Consider the following 13584-nt stretch of genomic DNA (forward strand, 5'->3'; position numbering starts at 1 on the left):
ACAAATCAAGTCAGTCTCTCACACAAAAACCCATATACACCTTGCTACACACTCCCAATTACTCTCCCCCTAATGAGACAGACCACTCTCTCCCTCCACTCTTTCTTTTCGTGTCCATTTCGCCAGCTTCTAACCCCCTCCACCATTTCATCGCCCCTCCAGGCAGGAGATGCCAACATAGTCTCAAGTGTCCACCTGAACCAAGAAGCTCACTCCTCACCAGCATCCCTCTTCAACCCATTGTCCAGTCCAATCCACGTCTGAAGAGTTGGCTTTGGGAATGGTTCCTGTCCTGGGCGAACAGAAGGTCTGGGGGCCATGACCACCAGGGTCCTTCCAGTCTCAGTCAGACCATTAAGTCTGGTCTGATGAGAATTTGGGGTCTGCATCCCACTGCTCTCCTGCTCCCTCAGGGGTTCTCTGTTGTGTTCCCTGTCAGGGCAGTCATTGGTTGTAGCCGGGCACCATCTAGTTCTTCTGGTCTCAGAATGATGTAGTCTCTGGTTCATGTGGCCCTTTCTGTCTCTTGGGCTCGTAATCACCTTGTGTCCTTGGTGTTCTTCATTCTCCTTTGATCCAGGTGGGTTGAGACCAGTTGATGCATCTTAGATGGCTGGTTGCTAGTGTTTAAGACCCCAGATGCCACTCTTCAAAGTGGGGTGCAGAATGTTTTCTTAATAGATTTTATTATGCCAATTGACTTAGATGTCCCCTGAAACCATGGGCCCCAGAGCCCTGCCCCTTCTATGCTGGCCTTTAAAGCATCCAGTTTATTCAGGAAACTTCTTTGCTTTTGGTTTAGTCCAGTTGTGCTGACCTCCCCTGTATTGTGTGTTGTCTTTCCCTTCACCTAAGTTAGTTCTTATCTACTATCTAATTAGTGAATGCCCCTCTCCCACTCCCCCTCCCTCCCCTTCTTGTAACCATAAAAGAATGTTTTCTTCTCAGTTTAAACTATTTCTCAAGTTCTTATAATAGTGGTCTTATACAATATTTGTCCTTTTGCAACTGACTAATTTCACTCAGCATAATGCCTTCCAGATTCCTCCATGTTATGAAATGTTTCACAGATTCCTCACTGTTCTTTATCGATGCGTAGTATTACATTGTGTGAATATACCATAATTTATTTATCCATTTATCCGTTGGTGGGCACCTTGGTTGCTTCCATCTTTCTGCTATTGTAAACAGAGCTGCAATAAACATGGGTGTGCATATATCCGTTGGTGTAAAGGCTCTTATTTCTCTAGGGTATATTCCAAGAAGTGGGATTGCTGGATCGTATCGTAGTTCTATTTCTAGCTTTTGAAGGAAGCGCCAAATCGATTTCCAAAGTGGTTGTACCATTTGACATTCCCATCAGCAGTGTAGAAGTGTTCCAGTCTCTCCACAGCCTCTCCAACATTTTATTATTTTGTGTTTTTTGGATTATTGCCAGCCTTGTTGGAGTGAGATGAAATCTCATTGTAGCTTTGATCTGCATTTCTCTAATGGCTAGTGATCATGAACATTTCCTCATGTATCTGTTAGCTACCTGAATGTCTTCTTTAGTGAAGAGTCTATTCATATCATTTGCCCATTTTTTAATTGGGTTATTTGTCTTTTTGCAGTTGAGTTTTTGCAGTATGGCGTAGATTTTAGAGATCAGGCACTGATCAGAAATGTCATAGCTAAAAACTTTTTCCCATTCTGTAGGTAATCTTTTTACTCTTTTGGTGAAGTCCTTGGATGAGCATAGATGTTTGATTTTTAGGAGCTCCCAGTTATCTGGTTTTTCTTCTGTGTTCTTAATATTTTGTATACTGTTTATGCCATGTATTAGGGCTCCTAACATTGTCCCTATTTTTTTCTTCCACGATCTTTATCGTGTTAGATTTTATGTTTCAGTCTTTGATCCATTTTGAGTTAGTTTTTGTGCATGGAGTGAGGTATGGGTCTTGTTACATTTTTTTGCAGATGGATATCCAGTTACGCCAGCACCATTTGTTAAAAAAGACTGTCTTTTCCCCCATTTAACTGTTTTGGGGCCTTTGCCAAATATCATCTGCTCATATGTGGATGGATTTATGTCTGAATTCTCAATTCTGTTCCATTGGTCCATGTATCTGCTGTTGTACCAGTACTGGGGTGTTTCGACTACTGTGGCAGTATAATATGTTCTAAAATCAGGTAAAGTAAGGCCTCCCACTTTGTTCTTCTTTTTCAGTTATGCCTTATTTATCCGGGGCCTCGTTCCCTTCCATATGAAGTTGGTGATTTCTTTCTCCATCTCATTAAAGAATGTCGTTGGGATTTGGATCGGAATTGCATTAAACGTATAGATCGCTTTTGGTAGAATAGACGTTTTTATAACGTTAAGTCTTCCTATCCATGAGCAAGGTATGTTCTTCCTCTTATGTAAGTCTCTTTTGGTTTCTTGCAGAAGCATGCTATAGCTTTCTTTGTATAAGTCTTTTACATCTCTGGTAAGGTTTATTCCTAAGTATTTTATCTTCTTGGGGGCTACTGTAAATGGCATTGATCTCGTGATTTCCTCTTCAATGTTCTTTTTGTTGGTGTAGAGGAATCCAACTGATTTTTGTATGTTTTTCTTGTATCCCGATACTCTGCTGAACTCGTCTATTAGTTTCAGTAGTTTTCTGGAGGATTCCTTAGGGTTTTCTGTGTATAAGATCATGTCATCTGTAAATAGAGATACTTTGACTTCTTCCTTGCCAATCTGGACGCCCTTTATTTCTTTATCTAGCTTAATTGTGCTGGCTAGGACCTCCAACACAATGTTGAATAAGAGCAGTGATAAAGGGCATCCTTGTCTGGTTCCCAATCTCAGTGGGAATGCTTTCAGACTCTCTCCATTTAGGGTGATGTTGGCTGTTGGCTTTGTATAAATGACCTTTATTATCTTGAGGAATTTTCCTTCAATTCCTATTTTGCTGAGAGTTTTTACCATGAATGAGTGTTGAACTTTGTCAAATGCCTTTTCTGCATCAATTGATAAAATCATGTGATTGTCTTTTGTTTTATTTATGTGGTGGATTTCATTCATTGTTTTTCTAATGTTGAACCATCCCTGAATACCTGGTATGAATCCCACTTGGTCATGGTGAATTAATTTTTGATATGTTGTTGAATTCTATTGGCTAGAATTTTGTTGAGAATTTTTGCATCTACATTCATGAGGGATATAGGTCTATAATTTTCTTTTCTTGTGGTATCTTTACCTGGTTTTGGTATTAGGGATATGGTGGCTTCATAGAACGAGTTTGGTAGTATTCCGTCCTTTTCTATGCTCTGAAATACCTTTATTAGTAGTGGTGTTAACTCTTCTTTGCAAGTTTGGTAGAACTCTGCAGTGAAGCCCTCCGGACAAGGGCTTTCTTTTGTTGGAAGTTTTTTGGTTACCTTTCAATCTCTTCTTTTATTATGGGTCTGTTTAGTTGTTCTACCTCTGTTTGTGTTAGTTTAGGTAGGTAGTGTGTTTCTTGGAATTCATCCATTTCTTCTAGGTTTTCAAATTTGTTTGAGTATAGTTTTTCATAGTAATCTGATATGATTCTTTTAATTTCAGTTGGTTCTGTCGTAATATCACCCAACTCATTTCTTATTTGGGTTATTTGCTTCCTCTCCTGTTTTTCTTTTGTCAGTTTGGCCGGTGGTTTATCAATTTTGTTGTTTTTCAAAAAAACAGCTTTTGGTCTTGTTGATTCTTTCAATTGTTTTTCTGTTTTTTACTTCATTTAGTTCAGCTCTAATTTTTATTATTTGTTTCCTTCTGGTGCCTGTGGGTTTCTTTTGTTGCTCTCTTTCTATTTGTTCAAGGTGTAGGGATAATTCTTTGATTTGGGCCCTTTCTTCTTTTTGGATGTGTGCATTTATTGATATAAATTGGCCTCTGAGCACCACTTTTGCTGTGTTCCAAAGGTTCTGATAGAAAGTATTTTCATTCTCATTGGATTCTCTGAATTTCTTTATTCCATCCTTAACGTCTTCTATAATCCAGTCTTTTTGGAGCAGGGTATTGTTCAGTTTCCAAGTGTTTGATTTCTTTTCCCTGCTTTTCCTGTTATTGATTCCACTTTCATGCCGTTATGGTCAGAGAAGATGCTTTGTAATATTTCAATGTTTTGGATTCTCCTAAGGCTTGTTTTATGACCTAATATGTGGTCTATTCTAGAGAATGTTCCATGTGCACTAGAAAAGAAAGTATAGTTGGTTGCTGTTGGGTGGAGTGTTCTGTATATGTCTACGAGGTCAAGTTGGTTGATTGTGGCACTCAGATCTTCCGTGTCTTTATTGAGCTTCTTTCTGGATGTCCTGTCCTTCACCAAAAGTGGTGCATTGAAGTTTCCTATTACTGTGGAGCTGTCTATCTCACTCTTCAATGCCGATAGACTTTGTTTTATGTATCTTGAAGCCCTGTCATTGGGTGCATAAATATTTAATACGGTTATATCTTCTTAGCGTATTGTCCCTTACTCATTATATGGTGTCCTTCCTTATCCTTTCTGATGGATTTAACTTTAAAGTCTATTTTGTCAGAGATTAATATTGCCACTCCTGCTCTTTTTTGATTGTTGTTTGCTTGATATATGTTTTTACATCCTTTGAGTTTTAGTTTGTTTGCATCTCTAAGTCTAAGGTGTGTCTCTTGTAGGCAGCATATAGATGGATCTTGTTTTTTAATCCATTCTGCCACTCTCTGTCTCTTCATTGGTGCATTTAGTCCATTTACATTCAGGGTAATTATGGACAGGTATGAATTTAGTGCTATCATCTTGATGTCTTTTTTTGTGTGTTGTTGAAACTTTCTCTTTCCCACTTAATTTTACATGCTGAGTAGATTTTCTTTATATATTGTCCTTTCCTCATATTTGTTGTTATTGATTTTGTTTCTGTTGAGTCTTTATTTTTCCCTTGTATTTCATTTTGATGAGTAGGATAGTTTGTCTCCTTTGTGGTTACCTTATTATTTACCCCTATTTTTTCTAAATTTAAACGTAACTTGTATTTCTTTTTATCGGTGTATCTTCCTCTCCATATGGAAGGTGTATGATTACATTTCTTAGTCCCTCTTTTTATTATTTTAATGTTGTCTTTTTTTATATAATAAGATCACTGTTACCCTGTTTTGAGCTTTTTTTTTTTTTTTTTTTCCTGTCTGGGTTTACTTCTGGTTGCTCTGCCCAGTGTTCTAGTCTTGGGTTGATACCTGATATTATTGGTTTTCTAACCAAAGAACTCCCTTCAGTATTTCTTGTAGTTTTGGTTTGGGTTTTGTGATTTCCCTAAACTTGTTTTTACCTGGAAATGTCTTAATTTCACCTTCATATTTAAGAGACAGTTTTGTTGGATATATGATTCTTGGCAGGCAATTTTTTTCCTTCAATTTTTTAAATATGTCATCCCATTGCCTTCTTGCCTGCATGGTTTCTGCCGAGTAGTCCGAGCTTATTCTTTTTGGCTCTCCTTTGTAGGTGACTTTTCGTACATCCCTCACTGCTCTTATAATTCTCTCCTTATCTTTTTTTCTTCTTTTTATCTTTGGTTTTGGCAAGTCTGATTATAATATGCCTTGGTGACTTTCTTTTAACATCTACCTTATGTGGAGTTCGATGAGCATCTTGGATAGATATCTTCTCATCTTTCACAATATCAGGGAAGTTTTCTGCCAACAAATCCTTAGCAATTTTCTCTGTATTTTCTGTTATCCCTCCCTGTTCTGGTACTCCAATCACTCGTGGGTTATTTCTCTTGATACAGTCCCACATGATTCTTAAGGTTTCTTCATTTTTTAAATTCTTTTATCTGATTTTTCTTCAAATATATTAGTCCCAAGTGATTTATCTTTGAGTTCAGAAATTCTAGCTTCTACTTGCTCAATTCTGCTCCTCTGACTTTCTATCGAGTTGTCTAATTCTGTAATTTTATTGTTAATCTTCTGAATTTCTGATTGCTGTCTGTCTGTGGATTTTTCCAGCTTATTAAACTTTTCATTATGTTCCTGAATAATCTTTCTGATTTCTTCAGCTGCTTTATCTGTGTCTTCCTTGGCTTGTTCTGCGTATTGCCTCATCTCCTTCCTGATGCCTTGAAGGGTTCTATATGTTAAACTTTTGTATTCTGCCTCTGGTAATTCCAGGAATGCAGTTTCATCTAGAAGATCCCTGGATTCTTTGTTTTGAGAGCCTTTTGAGGTGATCATGGTCTGTTTCTTTATGTGACTTGATATTGACTGTCGTCTCCAAGCCATCTATAAGTTATTGTATTACTTTATGCTTGCTTACTGTGTCATAGCTGCTTGCTTTGTTTTGCTCTGGTATACCCCTACGGGTTGCTTGAGTGAGCTAGCTTGATTATTTTCGCCTTTGGAGCTCTGGTGTCCTGTCCCCAGCTGGCTAGAGCTGTTATAAGGTATATCAGTGTAGGAGTCCTTTCAGTTTTCTTGTATGAATTCAGCTCAGGTTTCCAGGTAGCTGATCATCAAGTGTGTGGTACGGGCTCTGTCCTACAGTCTGAGAGGGGCAGGGGTGATTGACGTATATACCAGTTTCTGATTGCAGCAGGGGGTCACGCTCTGAACAAGGCAGGGGGCTGAGAACTGACCCCCAAGTGTCTCTGAGGAAAACGCATCCCTGTTCCCTACAGCATGCAGGTGGGTGGGTCTGCAGATGGTCCATGGGCACCCTAAGTTTTTGGTTGTAAGGACGGGGAGGTACCAGTTAACTTTGGACCCCTGTCGTGGGTGGCTGGGTGACCTGAGTGGAGCTACCATTCCTTAGGTCCCTGATGTGGGTAGGTGAGGACCTTGTTTAACAGGCAAAGCAATGTCAAACATCAAACACCCATCTCTCCACCGCACAGCTGAAATGGTTGGAGTTTGCCAACAAGGGCCTATTCTCGTGAAATAGGCCCACACAGGTCCATTTAGAAGGGAAAGCTGCTCAAGGGCCACGGACGGTTTGTGTGTGGATAGGCGCCGCTTCTGTCCTGAGCTCCCCCAGTTAGTGGAGCTAGCAAATTATCTTTTCCCTTCAGTTGCAAATTTTTTCCTCCCCCAAGGCCGGGGAGATGGCTCCAGGTGCTCAGCAGGGCCTATCTCAGGCCCGGGCATTCAGCCGCTGAAGCTGGTTTGTGGAAGGGGGGGCACGGTAAAATGTATGCAAGTACTTAGCTTTTTCCAAGAGCACCATTCTCCTTAGGTCCCGGAGGTGTGAGTGGGCTGTGTGGCTGGCTGTTTCTCCCTGAGGAAACTGCTATCAAATACTAGTATCAGCCCACCATCGCCGCTGCAGCCGCTCTGGGAATGGTGCCTGAGGGCTCCCCATGATTCAGTTCCAGTAACTCCTCTCCACTTATGAAGGGTCTCTTCCTCCCCCTGGCCCTCAGTTCATTGCATAAGCTTGCCTTTGATGCTCAGGACTCCCAGCTTGTCACAACTATACTCGTTTCACTTGTTTTTTCCAGTCTTTGTTGTAAAGAGGGCTCGCCAGAAGCATCTATCTATTCTGCCATCTTGGCTCTGCCTCCTCCCCAAAGGGTTCTTATAGGAATCTTCACAAGATGTGTGTTTGCTCTTAAAATGTCTGCAATTCTGACATCGGGTCCTTTCTCTCTAGACCCACTTCTAGGATCTTAGGCCTCTTGTGGGTTCATATCTTGCACAAAACCTACTGAATTATAAGTAATGAACACACACACTCCTTGTGTTTTGATGTCCCTAATAAGGCCGTCACAGGTTACTCTCCAGTGGAGGATGGACTGTTGGACTTACCTAGGGCACTAATTAGTGTGTTGGTCTTGTCCCCCTCATTCTGGTTGATCCGGGACAACACCATGAAATCTCTTGTGGAATGAGTGATGTTGAATTCAACATTGTGCACACCTATGACAGAAAGGAAACAGAACATTTACCACCTCAGTGGATTGATTCTACTTTCTCACTTTTTCTTGTTATTGTTGTTAACTGACATATAGTTGACCCCTGACTTACGGCATTCCCATGCACAAGAGAGCAAAATGTTTCTTGTTCCTGGTACGTCCCCATGGCTGTCTTCAGACCAGACTATTGTGATCCATAAGGTTTTTATTGGCTGATTTTCAGCAGTAGGTCACCAGCCCTTTCTTCCTAGTTTATCTTAGTCTGGAGGCTCTGCTGAAACTTGTTCAGCATAACAACCTGCAAGCCTCCACTGATGGATGGGTGGTGGCTACACTTGAGGTGAATTTGCCACGAATCGAACCAGTTCTTTTCAGGTTTAGTGTGCCATTAACCAGTCTCTCTAGTCCAAGCCATTGTCTCTGTATCTTGGGCTCATTCTCTTGTCTTTCCTTTCCTTCCCTTCCCATCTCACCTCCTCTCCTGCTCCTTCCTCTTCTTCCTCCCTCTCTCTCTTTCCCTTCCTTTTCCTTCCTCTCTCTCTCTTTCCCTTCCTCTCCCTCCCTGTCTCTATCTTTCCCTTCCTCTCCCTCCCTCTCTTTCCCTTCATCTCCCTCCCTCTCTCTCTTTTTCCCTTCCTCTCCCTCCCTCTTTATCTCTTCATCCACCCCCCTCCCTCTGACTCCAGAAATATTATAATCAACGGTGACAGCTAGGAGGTAGGAAGTGGTTTTGCTTACTGCCACCTTCTTTCCTTGGAGAACTGCTGAAGTCTGTCTTAGCAACATTATTTCCAGAGTGCTTCTGTATTTTTTTTTTCTGTTCAGATGTTTCTTTTTTGTTGGTGTTGTTGTTTCTAAATTTTATTTATTTTGTGGTTTTTGTTGATAATATACACAGCAAAACATATACAATTCAACACCCTCTGCATGTACAATTTAGTGACATTGATTGCCTTCTAGTTGTACAGCCATTCTCACCCTCCTTTTCTGAGTTGTTCCTCCCTCGTTAACATAAACACTCTGCTCCCTAAAAAGGTTTCTGTCTAATCTTTCCAGTTGCTGTTGTATATTTGATTCTATACAGATAGATTAATGCCAGAGGCAGACCTCTAGTTTAAGCAAAACTATTATTCAGTTTTAAGAATATTTCTCGTTTAAGGTTTAAAGATTATCTCAGGGCAATAGCTTCAGGGGTTCATCCAACTTCCATAGATTCAGATGGTCTAGAGCGCGTGAGAATTTGATATTCTGCTCTGCATTTTCCTGCTTTCGTTCGGGATTCTTCTATGGAATATTTGACCAAAATGTTCAGTAATGGTAGCAGGGCACCATCCAGTTCTTCGGGTCTCATGGCAAAGGATATTATTAGCCACACATTCCGCATCCTCCTCCTATACCTGACTCTGCTTCTATCTCTGTTGTTCCAGGTGAATTGAGACCAATTGTTGTGCCTAAATTGGACTCTTGCAAGCTTTTAAGACTCCAGACACTACAGAGTGAACTAGGAGGTAGAACAGAAGCACTAAACACATTTTTAGCCCATGAAAATGTCGCATGAAACCGTGACCCTAAATCTCCAAACTAAGGAACCAAGTCCCATGAGGTGTTTGGTAGTACATAAGCAGCCTCAGCAGCTACTTTTTCTTTTCTTTTTTGTCATAATTGTGAATATATCTATGACACAACTTTCGCCAATTCAAGATTTTACAGGTGTACAACTTATTGACAGCAATTACAATAATCAGCTGTGTAACCCTACCCTTAATCAATGCAATTGCTCCTTCACAGTTAACCCGGTCCCTCCCCTCTCAACTGCCCTTGGTCATTAATAATAAACTTTGGTCTTTCTACATTTGCCTTTTCTTAGCTTTTTATGTAAGTGAGTTCATACAGTATTTGTCCTTCTGTGATTGGCTAATTTCTCTCAGCATAATGTCTTCAAGCTCCATCGGATGCTTCTTTAGAGACTTATGTTTATATGGCATACTATGTAACAGCATTGTCAATATTTCCTGCAGTTTGTTTATAAAAGCGACAGAAGTGCATGGACTCTGGGGCCAATTAAGATCTTGCCTAAGGGACTAAGCACACAGTGTGTTCTTTTGTGTGAGACAAACTTCTGACAAAGTTATTCCTTTCATATTTTATCCGTGAACTAGCTTCTAATGTATAAATAATTTGCAACGTTAAGGGGAAAAATCACTGTCAGTTAGATTATAGATACAGTATACACCCACTTTTTCCCCACCTTCTTCTCCAGTGTGGTGTTAAGGTTCTCTGAACCCTTTTCTGCGTTGGAGGGTCTTATGAAATAAGTAGGTTGGGATGTGTTTTTAGAAGCTTATAATAAATGTTACAATAGTATGTACTGGGTGGTAATATACTTTAACCCTTTGAAAATAAAAGGAAAAAAATAGAGAGAGTTGAAAGGTTATGGGGCTTTTGCCAGGTTGCAGTCCCAATTCGAGGTAGAAACTGGATGAGAAACCTGTCAAATGGGCCCTGGTTTGAGCCACTCCCAGGTCTCTGACACTCATTAGTAGCAGAGCTTTGGTGCTCACATTTCATGGTATAAACATTCTGATCCTTTCTGGCTCCTACTTGAGTGCCCAGCTGGCATTTGCCATTTTCTCTGGAACACGAAGCAATTTCAGCTTAATTGTTGAGCATAAATTTATGTGCAAACCCATTAAAAAACCCTTTGCCGTCTTATGGGGGGCAGAGCCAAGATGGCGGACTAGGCAGACGCTACCTCGGATCCCTCTTACAACAAAGACACGGAAAAATAAGTGAATCGATCACATACATAACAATCTACGAACCCTGAACAACAAACACAGATTTAGAGACGGAGAACGAACTAATACGGGGAAGCAGCGATTGTTTTCAGAGCCTGGAGCCAGTGTACCAGTCAGGTATGGCACAAGCACAGAGAGCTGCTCCACCCCCCTGAACTAACCCCGGGAGGGGGACCAGCCGGTTCCGTGGGTGGCATGGGACGCAGCCGGTAGGAGAAGTACCCAGGAGGCAGCGACTGGTATTGGAGTGGGGAGAACAGCGTCCCAGCCAGGACACTCGGTCACGGGACACTCGGTCACGGCACAAGCATGGGGAACTGCTCCACCCATCTGAACTAACCCCGGGAGGGGGCCTAACTGGTTCGCGGGGGCAGCACGGCCACACGGCTGGAGGGACGAGAAGTCTCCAGGAGGCAGCGACTGATTTTGGAGTCGAGACTGCACCGACCCAGTAGGGGAGCCTTGACGCTGGGCGTGGGGCTGGAAGCGGAGGATCTGACCGTGACTCCAGTGGGCCAGACCCCCCGGGGGCAATCTCCACACAGCCAGCACACATAGGTGACCCTCCCCACGGGAATCTCAGATATAATAGTCATTCCAAGCAAGACAAGCAACTCTGGCTATATTCTGAGGTGCTACTCTCCTATCTCTCTGTTCCCTCCCCCACCCTCCCCAGGTGGCTTCGTTAACATCCGAATAGCCTGAGCCAGAGGGAGAACTCTGATAGGGATCTGACTGCATTTTTTTTTTTAGTGGATTTTCTGGAAAAACTAGTTTCCCAGTGATGGCTCGGAGACAACAATCCATATCAAACTATTTAAAGAAGCAGACCCTGACAGCTTCTACAACCCCCCAAACAAAAGAATCAAAATCTTTCCCAAATGAACATACAATCCTGGAATTATCAGACACAGAATATAAAAAACTAATTTACAGAATGCTTAAAGATATCACAAATGAAATTAGGATAACTGCAGAAAAAGCCAAGGAACACACCAATAAAACTGTTGAAGAACTCAAAAAAATTATTCAAGAACATAGTGGAAAAATTAATAAGTTGCAAGAATCCATAGAGAGAGAGCATGTAGAAATCCAAAAGATTAACAATAAAATTATAGAATTAGACAACAAAATAGGAAGTCAGAGGAGCAGACTCGAGCAATTAGAATGCAGACTGGGACATCTGGAGGACCAGGGAATCAACACCAACATAGCTGAAAAAAAATCAGATAAAAGAATTAAAAAAAATAAAGAAACCCTAAGAATCATGTGGGACTCTATCAAGAAGGATAACTTGCAGGTGATTGGAGTCCCAGAACAGGGAGGGGGGACAGAAAACACAGAGAAAATAGTTGAAGAACTCCTGACAGAAGACTTCCCTGACATCATGAAAGACAAAAGGATATCTATCCAAGATTCTCAACGAAACCCATTTAAGATTGATCCAAAAAGAAAAACACAAAGACATATTATCATCAAACTCGCCAAAACCAAAGATAAACAGAAAATTTTAAAAGCAGCCAGGGAGAAAAGAAAGGTTTCCTTCAAGTGAGAATCAATAAGAATAAGTTCAGACTACTCAGCAGAAACCATGCAGGCAAGAAGGGAATGGGACGACATATACAGAACACTGAAGGAGAAAAACTGCCAGCCAAGGATCATATATCCAGCAAAACTCTCTCTGAAAAATGAAGGCGAAATTAAGATATTTACAGATAAACACAAGTTTAGAGAATTTGCAAAAACCAAACCAAAGCTACAAGAAATACTAAAGGATATTGTTTGGTCAGAGAACCAATAATATCATACATCAGCACAACACAAGGTCACAAAACAGAACGTCCTGATATCAACTCAAATAGGGAAATCACAAAAACAAACAAATTAAGATTAATTAAAAAAAAATAATACACATAACGGAATCATGCAAGTCAATAGGTAAAAGATCACAATAATCAAAAAGAGGGGCTAAATACAGGAGGCACTGAACTGCCATATGGAGAGTGATACAAGGCGATATAGAACAATACAAGTTAGGTTTTTACTTAGAAAAATAGGGGTAAATAATAAGGTAACCACAAAAAGGTATAACAACTCCATAACTCAAGATAAAAGCCAAGAAAAACGTAACGACTCAACTAACATAAAGTCAAACATTATGAAAATGAGGATCTCACAATTTACTAAGATAAACGCCTCAGCACAAAAAAGTATGTGGAAAAATGAAATGGTCAACAACACACATAAAAAGGCATCAAAATGACAGCACTAAAAACTTATTTATCTATAATTACCCTGAATGTAAATGGACTAAATGCACCAATAAAGAGACAGAGAGTCACAGACTGGATAAAGAAACACGATCCATCTATATGCTGCCTACAAGAGACACACCTTAGACTTAGAGACACAAACAAACTAAAACTCAAAGGATGGAAAAAAAATATCAAGCAAACAATAAGCAAAAAAGAAGAGGAGTAGCAATATTAATTTCTGACAAAATAGACTTTAAACTTAAATCCACCACAAAGGATAAAGAAGGCCACTACATAATGATAAAAGGGACAATTGATCAGGAAGACATAACCATATTAAATATTTATGCACCCAATGACAGGGCTGCAAGATACATAAATTTTAACAGAATTGAAAAGTGAGATAGATACCTCCACAATTATAGTAGGCGACTTCAACACACCACTTTCGGAGAAGGACAGGACATCCAGTAAGAAGCTCAATAGAGACATGGAAGATCTAATTACAACAATCAACCAACTTGACCTCATTGACTTATACAGAACTCTCCACCCAACTGCTGCAAAATATACTTTTTTTCTAGCGCACACGGAACATTCTCTAGAATAGACCACATATTAGGTCATAAAACAAACCTTTGCAGAGTCCAAAA

This window comes from Elephas maximus, chromosome X, assembly GCF_024166365.1.
Source record: "Elephas maximus indicus isolate mEleMax1 chromosome X, mEleMax1 primary haplotype, whole genome shotgun sequence".
Lineage (NCBI taxonomy): Eukaryota > Metazoa > Chordata > Mammalia > Proboscidea > Elephantidae > Elephas > Elephas maximus.